Source organism: Schistocerca gregaria, chromosome 1, assembly GCF_023897955.1.
Source record: "Schistocerca gregaria isolate iqSchGreg1 chromosome 1, iqSchGreg1.2, whole genome shotgun sequence".
NCBI classification, from domain to species: domain Eukaryota; kingdom Metazoa; phylum Arthropoda; class Insecta; order Orthoptera; family Acrididae; genus Schistocerca; species Schistocerca gregaria.
In genome coordinates this window covers 869,094,937-869,108,831 of record NC_064920.1, presented here as the reverse complement: position 1 = coordinate 869,108,831, position 13,895 = coordinate 869,094,937, and the positions used below count along the sequence as shown (strand labels likewise).

The window sequence follows — 13,895 nt, the reverse complement described above, 5'->3', positions numbered from 1 at the left end:
GTCCTACCAACCGATCCCTTCTTCTGGTCAATTTGTGCCACAAACTTCTCTTCTCCCCAATCCTATTCAATACTTCCTCATTAGTTATGTGATCTACCCATCTAATCTTCAGCATTCTTCTGTAGCACCACAATTCGAAAGCTTCTATTCTCTTCTTGTCCAAACTATTTATCGTCCATGGCTACACTCCATACAAATACTTTCAGAAATGACTTCCTCGCACTTAAATCTATACTCGATGTTAACAAATTTCTCTTCTTCAGAAATGCTTTCCTTGCCATTGCCAGTTTACATTTTATATCCTCTCTACTTCGACCATCATCAGTTATTTTGCACCCCAAATAGCAAAACTCCTTTAATACTTTAAGTGTCTCATTTCCTAATCTAATTCCCTCAGCATCACCCGACTTAATTTGACTACATTCCATTATCCTCGTTTTGCTTTTGTTGATGTTCATCTTATACCCTCCTTTCAAGACACTGTCCATTCCGTCCAACTGCTCTTCAAAGTCCTTTGCTGTCTCTGACAGAATTACAATGTCATCGGCGAACCTCAAAGTTTTTATTTCTTCTCCATGGATTTTAATACCTACTCCAAATTTTTCTTTTGTTTCCTTTACTGCTTGCTCAATATACAGATTGAATAACATCAGGGAGAGACTACAACCCTGTCTCACTCCCTTCCCAACCACTGCTTCCCTTTCATGTCCCTCGACTCTTGTAACTGCCATCTTGTTTCTGTACAAATTGTAAATAGCCTTTCGCTCCCTGTATTTTACCCCTGCCACCTTCAGAATTTGAAAGAGAGTGTTCCAGTCAACATTGTCAAAAGCTTTCTCTAAGTCTACAAATGCTAGAAACGTAGGTTCTAGCTTCTAAGATAAGTCGTAGGGTCAGTATTGCCTCACGTGTTCCAGTATTTCTACGGAATCCAAACTGATCTTCCCCGAGGTTGTCTGTAAAGAATTCGTGTTAGTATTTTGCAGCTGTAACTTATTAAACTGATAGTTTGGTAATTTTCACATCTGTCAACATCTGCTTTCTTTGGGATTGGAATTATTATATTCTTCTTGAAGTCTGAGGGTATTTCGCCTGTCTCATACATCTTGCTCACCAGATGGTAGAGTATTGTCAGGACTGGCCCTCCCAAGGCCGTCAGTAGTTCCAATGGAATGTTGTCTACTCCGGGGGCCTTCTTTCGACTCAGGTCTTTCAGTGCTCTGTCAAACTCTACACACAGTATCGTATCTCCCATTTCATCCTCATCTACATCCTCTTCCATTTCCATAATATTGTACTCAAGTACATCACCCTTGTATAGACCCTCTATATACTCCTTCCACCTTTCTGCTTTCCCTTCTTTGCTTAGAACTGGTTTTCCATCTGAGCTCTTGATGTTCATACAAGTGGTTCTCTTATCTCCAAAGGTCTCTCTAATTTTCCTGTAGGCAGTATCTATCTTACCCCTTGTGAGATAAGCCTCTACATCCTTACATTTGTCCTCTAGCCATCCCTGCTTAGCCATTTTGCACTTCCTGTCGATCTCATTTTTGAGACGTCTGTACTCCTTTTTGCCTGCATCATTTACTGCATCTTCATATTTTCTCCTTTCATCAATTAAATTGAATATTTCTTCTGTTAACCAAGGATTTCTACTAGCTCTCGTCTTTTTACCTACTTGATCCTCTGCTGCCTTCACTACTTCATCCCTCAAAGCTACCCATTCTTCTTCTTCTACTGTATTTCTTTCCCCCATTCCTGTCAATTGCTCCCTTATGCTCTCCCTGAAACTCTGTACAACCTCTGGTTCTTTTAGTTTATCCATGTCCCATCTCCTTAAATTCCCACCTTTTAGCAGTTTCTTCAGTTTTAATCTACAGGTCATAACCAATAGATTGTGGTCAGAGTCAACACCTGCCCCTGGAAATGTCTTACAATTTAAAACCTGGTTCCTAAATCTCTGTCTTACCATTATATAATCTATTTGATACCTTTTAGTATCTCCAGGCTTCTTCCATGTATACAACCTCCTTTAATGTTTCTGAAACCAAGTGTTACCTATGATTAAGTTGTGCTCTGTGCAAAATTCTACCAGGCGGCTTCCTCTTTCATTTCTTTGCCCCAGTCCATATTCACCTACTATGTTTCCTTCTCTCCCTTTTCCTACTACCAAATTCCAGTCACCCATGAACATTAAATTTTCATCTCCCTTCACTATCTGAATAATTTCTTTTATCTCATCATACATTTCTTCAATTTCTTCGTCATCTGCAGAGCTAGTTGGCATATAAACTTGTAATACTGTAGTAGGTGTGGGCTTCGTATCTATCTTGGCCACAACAATGCGTTCACTATGCTGTTTGTAGTTGCTTACCCACATTCCTATTTTCCTATTCATTATTAAACCTACTCCTGCATTATCCCTATTTGATTTTGTGTTTATAACCCTGTAGTCACCTGACCAGAAGTCTTGTTCCTCCTGCCACCGTACTTCACTAATTCCCACTATATCTAATTTTTCCCTTTTTAAATTTTCTAACCTACCTGCCCAATTAAGGGATCTGACATTCCACACTCCGATCTGTAGAATGCCAGTTTTCTTTCTCCTGATAATGACATCCTCTTGAGTAGTCCCCGCCCAGAGATCTGAATGGGGGACTATTTTACCTCCGGAATATTTTACCCAAGAGGACGCCATCATCATTTAATCATACAGTAAATCTGCATGCCCTCGGGAAAAATTACGGCTGTAGTTTCCCCTTGCTTTCAGCCATTCGCAGTAACCGCACAGCAAGGCCGTTTTGGTTATTGTTACAAGGCTAGATCAGTCAATCATCCAGACTGTTGCCCCTCAACTACTGAAAAGGCTGCTGCCCCTCTTCAGGAACCACACGTTTGTCTGGCTTCTCAACAGATACCCCTCCATTGTGGTTGCACATACGGTACGGCTATCTGTATCGCTGTTATTACTATAACCAAGTAAAATTATCACAAAATGAAGCACAAACAAAGATCAAAATTAATATACTCTCATACACTGATGACACTGCTCTATTATCTGGCTGTGAAACTTAATTAATAGTTCTTACGTCACAATTAATAAATGCCATAAATGGCTCAAGTTGACTATAGATAAAATAATGAGGTTCATCTTCTCTCACCATATATTAAATGACAATGGAATGTATATTATTAACACAGCTTTTACAGAGACTAATAAATTTAATTATCTCGGCACTCTGCTAACCTCTGGCAAAACAGTAAAAATTAAACAGATGTTACTAAGGTCTTTTAAAAGATTTTGAAAGCAATTTACTTTCCAAAATGTCATAATTGCACACTCAAATATTATTAATTGAACCAGTTTCAACTTACGCACATGAAAACTGAAATGCCTAAAAAATGGAAACAAATTTAAGGTATTTGGACATTTTGTCTTCAGAAAAATATTTATTTCTATATGAGATGGCAATAATAATAATAATGATTGGAGGATATTAAATGGCCCCTGTCAGATTCTATAGAGAACTTGGATTTGAATTAGCATTTTTATTAACATCTACATCTATATCAACATCTATATCTACACTCTTCAACCCACTGTCCAGTTCATGGTGGAGGGTATGTTCCACTGTTAGCACTTATTAGGGTTATCTCCCATTCCATTCACACATGGAGCATGGGAAGAATAATTGTTAAAATGCTTCCTTGCATGCTATGATTTATCCATTTTTGTCCTCACCATCCCTAAGGGAACGTACATATGGCTTTCTTGAGATGGTTTACTTCTATCTTCAAGATTCTACCAGTTCAGTTTCTACAGCATCTCTGTGACACTCTCTCAGATCAAAGGTACCTGTGACCATTTATGCTGCTCTTCTCTTTACATGTTCAATATCCCCTGTCGGTCATACTTGGTATGGGTCCCATGGCCTTGAGCAATATTCTAGGATGGGTCACACAAGTTATCTGGAAGCAATCTCCTTTGTAGAATGATTGTACTTACCCAGTATTCTACCAATAAAGCAAAGTTTGCTATTGGTTTTATCCACAATTGAGATCTATATGCTCATCCTATTCCATATTCCAACAATATGTTACATCCAGCTATTTTTACACTGAAGTGCCAAAGAAACTGGTATAGGAATGCATATTCAAATACAGAGATATGTAATCAGGCAGAAAAATGGCACTGCAGTCAGCAATGCCTATAGAAGACAACATATGTATGGTGCAGCTGTTAGATCAGTTACTGCTGCTACAATGACAGGTTATCAAGATTTAAGTGAGTTTGAATGTGTTGTTACAGTTGGTGTACAAGCAATGGGACACAGCATCTCTGAAGTGGTGATTTTCCTGTATGACCATTTCTTGAGTGTACTGTGACTATCAGGAACCTGGTAAAACATCAAATCTCCGACATTGCTGCAGCCAGAAAAGATCCTCAAGAACAGAACCAATGACAACTGAAGAGATTTGTGCAACCCTTCCGCAAATTGCTGCAGATTTCAATGTTGGGCCATCAAAAAGTGTCAGCTTGCAAACCATTCAATGAAACTCCATTGATATAGGCTTTTGGAGCCAAAGGTCCGCCCATGTACACTTGATATGCCGATATTGGACTGTTGCCTGGTCAGATGAGTCTCATTTCAAATTGTATTGAGCGGGTGCACATGTACGGGTATGGAGACAACATCTCGAATCCATGGATCCTGCATATCAGCAGAGAACTTTTCAAGCTGGTGGAGGCTCTGTAATGGTGTAGGGCATGTGCAGTTGAAGAGATATGGGACTCCTGATACATCTAGATACAACTCCGACAGGTGACACAAACATAAGAATCCTGTCTGATCACCTGCATCCATTCAAGTCCACTGTGCATTCCAATGGACTTGGGCAATTCCAGCAGGGCAATGTGACACCCCATGCTTCCAGAATTGCTAGAGAGTGGCTCCAGAAACACTCTTTTGAGTTTAAGCACTTCCGCTGGCCACCAAGCTTCCCTGACATAAACATTATTGTGCATATCTGGGATACCTTACAACATGCTGTTCAGGAGAGATATCCAACCCCTAGTACTCTAACGGATTCATGGTGTCAGTTCCCTCCAGCACTACTTCAGACTTTAGTTGAGTCCATGGCACATCGCGCTGTGGCACTTCTGCATGCTTGTGAGGGTCCTACACAATATCAGGCAGGTGTACCAGTTTCTCTAGCTCTTCAATGTATGAGTTGACTGATTACAAGTGTGATTCATAGATATTACAGTTACAGGATATTTTTATTATTATGATGATGATTATTATTATTTCTTTCTAATCTCAGACATTATGTCTGGTCAGAAGTAGAAAGTGATGCGGACCTTGATCAAGCGTGACTTCCTTTTAACTGTACGGTATATGTTATATTGCATTTAGGAACTTTCGGGTAATTGAACATGTATCAATAATTACGGATTTCTGTAATTGTATATATAAGTTTGGATGTAGCTGTATTGCATTGATGTACTGGTGGATATTGTGTAGTATGACTCCTGTAGTTGATAGTATAATGTCAACTTTATCCTGAAGCCACATATCCTTGACTTCCTCAGCCAGTTGGATGTATTTTTCAATTTTTTCTCTTGTTTTCTTTTGTATATTTGCTGTATTGGGTATGGATATTTCGATTAGTTGTGTTAATTTCTTCTTTTTATTGGTGAGTATGATGTAAGGTATGTTATGTGGTGTTGTTTTATCCGTTATAATGGTTCTGTTCCAGTATAATTTGTATTCATCATTCTCCAGTACATTTTGTGGTGCATACTTGTATGTGGGAACGTGTTGTTTTATAAGTTTATGTTGTAAGGCAAGCTGTTGATTTATTATTTTTGCTACATTGTCATGTCTTCTGGGGTATTCTGTATTTGCTAGTATTGTACATCCGCTTGTGATGTGATCTACTGTTTCTATTTGTTGTTTGCAAAGTCTGCATTTATCTGTTGTGGTATTGGGCTCTTTAATTTTATTATTATTATTATTATTATTATTATTATTATTATTAGTTTCATTTTGTGAAATGCACAATTTTACTTTCCTGGACATTTAAAGCAAGTTACCAAATCTTTGTACCATTTTGAAATCTTATAAGGTTCTGGCTGATATTTATACAGCTTCTTTCAGTGAGTACTTCATTATAGATAACTACATGATCTGCAAAACATCTGACATTACTATTTGTCCATAAGGTCATTAATATTCAACATGAACAGCAAGGGTCCCAACACACTTCTGTGTGGGACACCCTAAATTCCTTCTACATTTGTCAATGACTTTCCATCTGAGATAACTTGCTGTGTCCTCCGTAACAAAAAATCCTCAATCGAGTCACCAACTTTGCTTGGTATCCCATATGGCTGTACTTTTGACAATAAGTGCAGATGTGATACTGAGTCATATGCTTTTTGGAAAACAATAAATAGTACGCCTACCTGACAGCCTTGAGTATGCCACATAAGAAAAGGGTGATTTCAGTTTCACACAATCAGTGTTTTTGGAATCCATATTAGCTGGCATGGAGGAGGATAATGTGTTCATTATGTTCGAGCCCAGAATGTGTTTCAAGAATTTACAACAAATGGATGTCAAGGATATTAAATGGTAGTTTTGGGGATCACTTCTACCACTCTTCCTGTAGCTGATACCACTCTTCCTGTACCTGAGTGTGACCTGTGCAGGACATGGCTTTTTGTTCATGGGATTTACAATAGATTATAGTTAAAAGAGGGTCTACCTCAGCAACAAATTCAGTATAGAATACAGGTGCAAATTCAGTATAGAATACAGGTGGGATTCCATTGGGACCTGGAGCTTTGTTCAGTTTTAACAATTTCACCTGTTTTTCAACACCACCGACACTAACACTTGCTTCACTCATCTTTTCAGCGGCACAGGGATTAATATGGAGTAATTCTTCTGGGTTTTCCTTTGCAAAGGAACATTTGAAAACAGAATCAAATACCTTTCAAAGTCTCTTTACAGTGGCTGTATAACACCGAGTTACTGAGTACATACCTATCCAGTGCATGGTCAACTATTCTTTTAAACTTGAGCCACAGCACCTCTAAACGTTCCTGACCTGTGCTAAAAGTTTGAAGTTTCTGACTGAAATGTGACATTACTACTTTTTAATCTAGTTTACTAAACTTACATATCCTTCTGCTTGTTTTAGTTGTTCTTTGTACTTCGGTAATCGTGCTGCCATAAATTTGTCATAGTCGATTATACCAGTTTTGATGTTGACATCCTCAAAGAGGTCAGGTCTATTTGTTGCCAATAGGTCTAATTTATTTCCATCATGAGTGGGTGAGTCTCATGGCTAATTGAAGGATCCTACTACAATTTTATGCCCACCCTTGATACTGAGTCTTGCCCAAACAATCTCACAGGCAGCTTTGATTTCCATCTTGATAGACTGTCTTGTCTACTGTGACAAATACCCCACCATTATTTCCCATTAGCCTGTCCTTTTGATATGCACTTAAATTTTCCCCAAAAATCTAACTGTCCATCAATTCCAGGTTTTAACCAGTTTTTGTACCTTGTATTCTGTGTGCTTCACTGCTTTTTGGGAGTGCTTCAAATTTTGGCACTTTGTTGCAAATACTTCAGCAGTTAACTACTAGGATTTTAATACTCTTGCTTGTTTCATGCAGGTCATTACTTTGGAACTTATATTAATATTTTTTGGTCTCCTACAGCTGTTGTCATCTGGACTGGATGGAGAATAACCTAATCTAAAAAACACGTGTGCTCCCCAGACATAGTCAGCTACCCGAGTAGCAGTCTCTGATGTATAGTGCACACCTAACCTATTTAGGGGGACCATACAGTTTGCCATGCTGATCACAGCAATAACAGCAAAGACACAGAGGTACTGTGCCAATTTTTTTTTAATGTAAAAAGAAAAAATATGAAAAACTTTTGAAATGTACAGCCTTTATGATGAACCAATTAGAGAAAGAATTTCAGTTTGGGTAGACGGTGTAATTGGGATTATGACAAACTTCTGATTATTGCAACATTTGATTACTAGGATTACTGTGAAAAGTGTAAATAAATATTTTGTTGGTGCAGTATTACAATTAAATTGCACTGTCTGAAAATGTTTGTTTCATAAACCGGTACCCGGTCTTACTGGAAGCTTGAGGAATGTTTAATGAGAAGAAATATCTTGTATAATTTAAAAAAGTGAAGCATGTAATAAACAATAAAATCTCTGGCTGCTACTATAGCAAACACAGATTAACAATATTCTAAGGCTGTTATCTTATGTTGACAAAATGAAAATGCTATCTGGATACTAAATGTAAAATATCCCCGAAAAGAACTAGTGGAGAAAGTGCTATAATACTGATATACAACATTTCTATAGCCACATATACAGAAGAATTCTTGTGTTCTTGGTGTGCCTGCACAAGTCATATAAATGAAAGAGTACTATGGCAATAGGTGGAAGGAGGAATGGTGCCAGCAAAATATGGAGCTAGGGGGTTACAGGAAGGAACAATATGTCACAAGGAGAGGTCCCACTTGCACAACTCAGAAAAGCTGGTGCTGCTGGGAAAAATTCACATGGCACTGACTGTGAAGCAATCGTTAAAACGAAGTACATCATGTTGGGCAGCTTGTTTAGCAACTGGGTTCTCCTGCTGTCTCTCAGCAGCAATATGGCAGTGGCCATTCATGCCAACAGCTATTTACTTGTTATGCAACAAAGAATGAGCCGCAATGGTTGGAGTGGGGTTGGCAGATTACATAGCTCCTTTCCCACGTGGCCTTGCCTTTGATGGGGAAGGAGATGCCTGAGACGGAACTGAAACAGAAAGCTGTGAGACATTTAGTCATGGAATGTATATCGTAAAGAGAGATAAGGTGCCATAGGAGGGAGAGTATTCATTGCAGGTGAAAAAGAATTGTCTCTACTGAGAACAAATTTGAGTGTGACATCAATGTCATCTGGTCACTTATAATAGGTGAAATCAAGTAATTGCTGCATGTATTTACCAGCAAACCAATTCTGCTCTGGCAGTTTTAGAGTCATTCAATGTAAGTCTATGGTCAGTCGGATGGAAACATCCACACCATGCAACATTAGTTGGAGCCAATTTTAACATACCAAGTGAATATTGGGACATCTGTGGATTCATTGCAGGGGGAGCAGACAGAAGGTCTTGCAAAGTACTTTTGAACAAGTTTTCTGAAAACTTGTATTGACCACCTAGTTCAACAGACTACATGCAATGGAAATATTTTAGAGCAATGGAAATATTTTAAGACATTGTAACTACAAACAGGCCTGACGTTATTGACAGTGTTAGTATAGAGACAGGGATTATCGACCATGATATCATCACAGTGACTAGGTCACTAAAGTTAATAAATAAATAAATAAATAAATCATGAAGGCTATGAGAGTATTTCTGCCAGAAAGAGCAGATAAGAAGTTGCAAGCATCCCATTTCCCCAAAGAATAAACATTATTTAGTCCAGTACGATGGATGTAGACGAATTATGGATGAAGGTTGTGTGGATTGTAAATTGTGCTTGGAGAACTATGGGCTGAGTAAGTAGATTAAGGACAGAAAATACCCATCGTGGTTTAACAACTAAATTCAAAAATATCTGAAGACACAAAGGCAGTTACACTTTGGTTCAAAAGATAACACGCAATTTATGACAGGAAAGTTAGTAGAAATTCATGTATCTGTAGAAAGATCAATCGGCAAAACACTGTCATACCTTAGCAAAAGATCTTGTTGAGAACCCGAGAAAATTCTGATCCTGCATAAAATTGTTATGCAGATCTAAGGTTTCTATGCAGTCACTCAGCTGGGCTTGCGTGGCAGCAGAAGACAGTACAAGGAAAGGCAAAGTTTTAAATTTCATGTTTAAGAAATTGTCTATACAGGAGAATTGTACAAACATACTGTTTTTTGGTCATCACACAGACTCCCGTTTGGTGGACATAGCAACAGGCATCCTTGGCATACAGAAACAAGAGAAAGAGTTGAAGACAAAATAGGTCACCAGGTCTGGATAGAGTCCCAATTCAGTTCTACAAAGAATGCTCTATGGCACTGATCCCTTACTTCACTTGAATTTATCATGAATATCTTGCCTTGTGTACAGTCTCAAGCAACTGGTAAAAAGTGCAGGTGACTCATGTATTTAAGAAGGGTAAAAGAACAGAACTGCAAAATCAAGATTGGTTTGCTGCAGAATTCTTGAATATATTTTCAGTTCGAATGTAATAAGTTTCCTTGATACAGAAATTCTTCTATCCGCAAATCAGTGTGGTTTTAGAAAGCACCACTCATATGAGCTTACCCTTTGTTCACATGATATGCTATGATTGAAAGGCAAAGGCAGATTCGCTATTCCTAGATTTCTGAAAAGCATCTGACACAGTGCCCCACTGCAGACTGTTAATGCAGGTAGAGGCATATGGAATAGGTTTTCAGATAAGTGAGTGGCTCAAAGACTTCTTAAGTAACAGAATGCTGTATTTCACTCTCAACAGTGATTGTTCATCACAGACAAGAATATAATGACGAATGCTCCTGGAAGTGTGACATGACAACTGTTATTTCTTACATACATAAATGATCTGGCAGACAGTGTGGGCAGCAATCTGTGGCTGTTTGCTGATGATACTAGGGTATACAAGAAAGTGTTGTTATTGAGTGACCTTCACTAGATCAGACTGAAGGAAGAAATCAAATACTGATGTGGGCTGTCAGATTTCTTTCCGGCAGGCTTGAACTACAAACAAATACTATGAAAATGCTTCGTGAACTAAAATAGGAATCCCTGGAGGGAAGGCAACGTTCTTTTCGAGGAACACTTTTGATAAAATTTAGGGAATTGTCATTTTAAACTGACTGCAGAACAATTTTTCTGCAGCCAAATACATTTCATGTGAAGAAGATGAAGATAAGAGAAATTAGGGCTCATACAGAGGCATATAGGCAGTAGCTTTTCCCTTGCTCTATTTACTAGTGTATAGCAAAGGTTGTGACTAGCAGTGGTACAGGGTACCCTTCACTGCACACCATACAGTGGCTTGTGAGGTACATATGTACATGCAGATCTAGAGTAGTGGTAGTGGTAGTGGAAGGATGTATGGTCTTGGTTACTGCAGGCATATGAACCATGAAGCAAGGAACTGAGCAGGAGCAGACAAGCTTGGGTGGGTGGCAAAATACCATTATGGGAGGGATGAAGAGGGTCGTAAGAATGATATTCGTAATTCCAGGGCACAATGAGAGGCAGATGAAACCCTGGTGGAGAATATGATTCAGTTGCCCCAGCTTAAGTGATACTGAGTATGATGGGATGGATATGTCATAGGTAGTAAGTGACTGGAGGGATGAGGCATGGGAAATCTGTTTCTGTACATGGTGGGGAGGGTAATTTCAATCTATAAAAGTCTCAGTGAGGCCCTTGTTGTATTTGAAGAGGGACTGCTTGTCACTACAGATGTAATGATTATTGATGGCTAGACAGTATAGAAGGGGCTTCTTGGTATGGAATGGGTGGCAGCTATCAAAGTGGAAGTCTTGCTGGTGGTTGGTAAGTTTGATATGGATGGAAGTACTGAAGCAGCTTCCTTGAGGTGGAGGTCAACATCAAAGAAGGTGGCTTATTGACTTGAGAAGCACAAGATGCAGCAAATGGGGGAGAAAGTGTCGAGGTACTGGAGAATTGTGGATAGTCCATCCTCACCCTCTGTCCATATCACAAAAATGTCATCGGTGAATCTGAATCAAGTGAGAGATTTGGGATTCTGATTGGTTAAGAAGGATTCCTCCAGACAAACTCACAACTAGGTTAGCACACGATAGTGTCTTGCCACTGTTCACTGCTGTACCATGGATTTATTTACGGATGATACTTTCAATGGATAAGTAACTGTGAGTAAGGATACAGTTGGTCATGGTGATCAGGAAGGAGATTGAAGATATGGAGTCAGTTGGGGGTATGAAAAGGTAGTGTTCAACAGTGACAAGGCCATGGACATTGGGGATTTTCATGTCAAGGGAGATGTAAACAACTGTGACAAGCAAGGCAGCAGGTGTAAAGTAACAGGAACTGTAGGAAGTCAGTGGAAGAAATACATAGTGTCTTTTATATTGGAGGGTACGATTCGTGTAATAGGCTGAAGGTGGTGGTCCCCAAGGACGGTGATTCTACATGTAGTGCTACAGTAACCAGATGTAGTGTGACATTCTGGGTGGTTGGGTTTATGCATTTCAGGAAGCACACAGGAAGTGGAAGTGCAGGAAGTGGTAGGGATGAGGAGATAGACAGACTCAGAGGAGGGGTTCAGGGATTGACCTAAGGATTTCAGTAGGGATTGGAGATCTTGCTAGATTTCTGGAATGGAGTCACTGCAGTATCTCTTATAGCTGGATGTATCTGGCAGCTGGCAGAGTCCCTCCATCGTGAAACCTCTGTGGTTCATACCCAGAGGGTGGAGCCTTTGTTGGGAGGTATGATTATAACATCGGGATCAGTTTCAAGGAGGAGGATTACAGTTCTTTCTGTAGATGTGAGGTTGCTTTCCATGTTAAGGCAGTTGGGTATGATGGTGACACAAAGTTTGAGGTTAGGAAATTCTGATAAGTTAACAGCGGATGATCAGTGGGCAGTGGGGATGAATTATGGTTATATGGAGGTGTCAACTGAGTCAGGATGGATTCAGTATTGAGTTTGGATTGAGTCTGATAGGTAGGTTTAGTGGCAAAAAAGAGTTTCCATCTTGATTCTTCCATCAAATCCAGCTTTTCTGAAGCACATATGTTGGAACTTTCCTTGTACCATAACCTTCCTGCCCATAATCTCCTGGCCTCAACGTTCACTACTCTCTGTTCTTCCCCTACCTATCATCTTCCCTGCTACCACTCCACTGTTGCACCTTCTATCCTATGACACCAACACACCTACATAGTCTTTTCCCGTCTCTACTTCTCTCCTCCCAGCACAGCTTCCCAATATTGCAATTAGCAGCACCACTCTGACCCCACTACATCTCAGCATGCTCCCAAAGGCAGCCAGGCATCTTCCTCCACCTCCACTCTTCTATCACCACCGTTCCCTGCTCCATGTCTCTTCCCACCCACATTACCCACACCAGCTTGATTGCTGCTCCACTGAGACGATGCATTCACAGTTGGGCTTTTCTGGATACAATAGTGCAATAGTGGTTGTGTGTGTGTGTGTGTGTGTGTGTGTGTGTGTGTGTGTGTGTGTGTGTGTGTGTGTGTGTGTGTGTTAGCATTCTTTCTCAATGTGCATGTGTGCAACTCTGTACCACAGGTTCTTTATTGCAGCCCGTATCTAACAACTTGCTCCCTCCTCCCTCCCCGCAATATTCCCTTTATTCAAGCACAAGCATACGTCATACTGATCTCACGTAATCCAATCAGACCTGCTCCATATCCACCATCCATCCACCTGCACCCCACGCTAGTATCACCTTTTTATTTCTTTTATTTATTTATTTTTATTTTTCCCTTTGATCTCACCTTGTTTTCATGTCTTTGTTTCTCACTATTAGCCTTAATTACTCGGGTTTCATCTTTTTTCAATATACTATACCCACAGGGAGAAACTCTGCCATTGTGGATCAAAACCCTCAACCTATTACCCATGATCTACACTCCCATATAAAAGACACCAACCATTTCCTCCACCAATTCTCCACAGTTGCTGTTCTTTCACATTCGGCATCCTGCTCGTAACTGTTGATATCACCTCCCTTGACACTATCATCCACAATGCCCATGGCCTTGTTGCTATTGAAAATCATTTTCTTGATTGCCTGACTGACTCCAAACCTACAACCTTCTTCCT

At 39.7% G+C, this 13,895-nt stretch overlaps 1 protein-coding gene across 4 annotated transcripts in view; it reads right to left on the bottom strand.

Annotated features, from left to right (window-relative positions):
- Positions 1–13,895, bottom strand: part of LOC126273185 (armadillo repeat-containing protein 5-like) — a 233,335-nt gene that overhangs the window by 34,310 nt on the left and 185,130 nt on the right. The gene's annotated exons all lie outside the window — the stretch shown is intronic.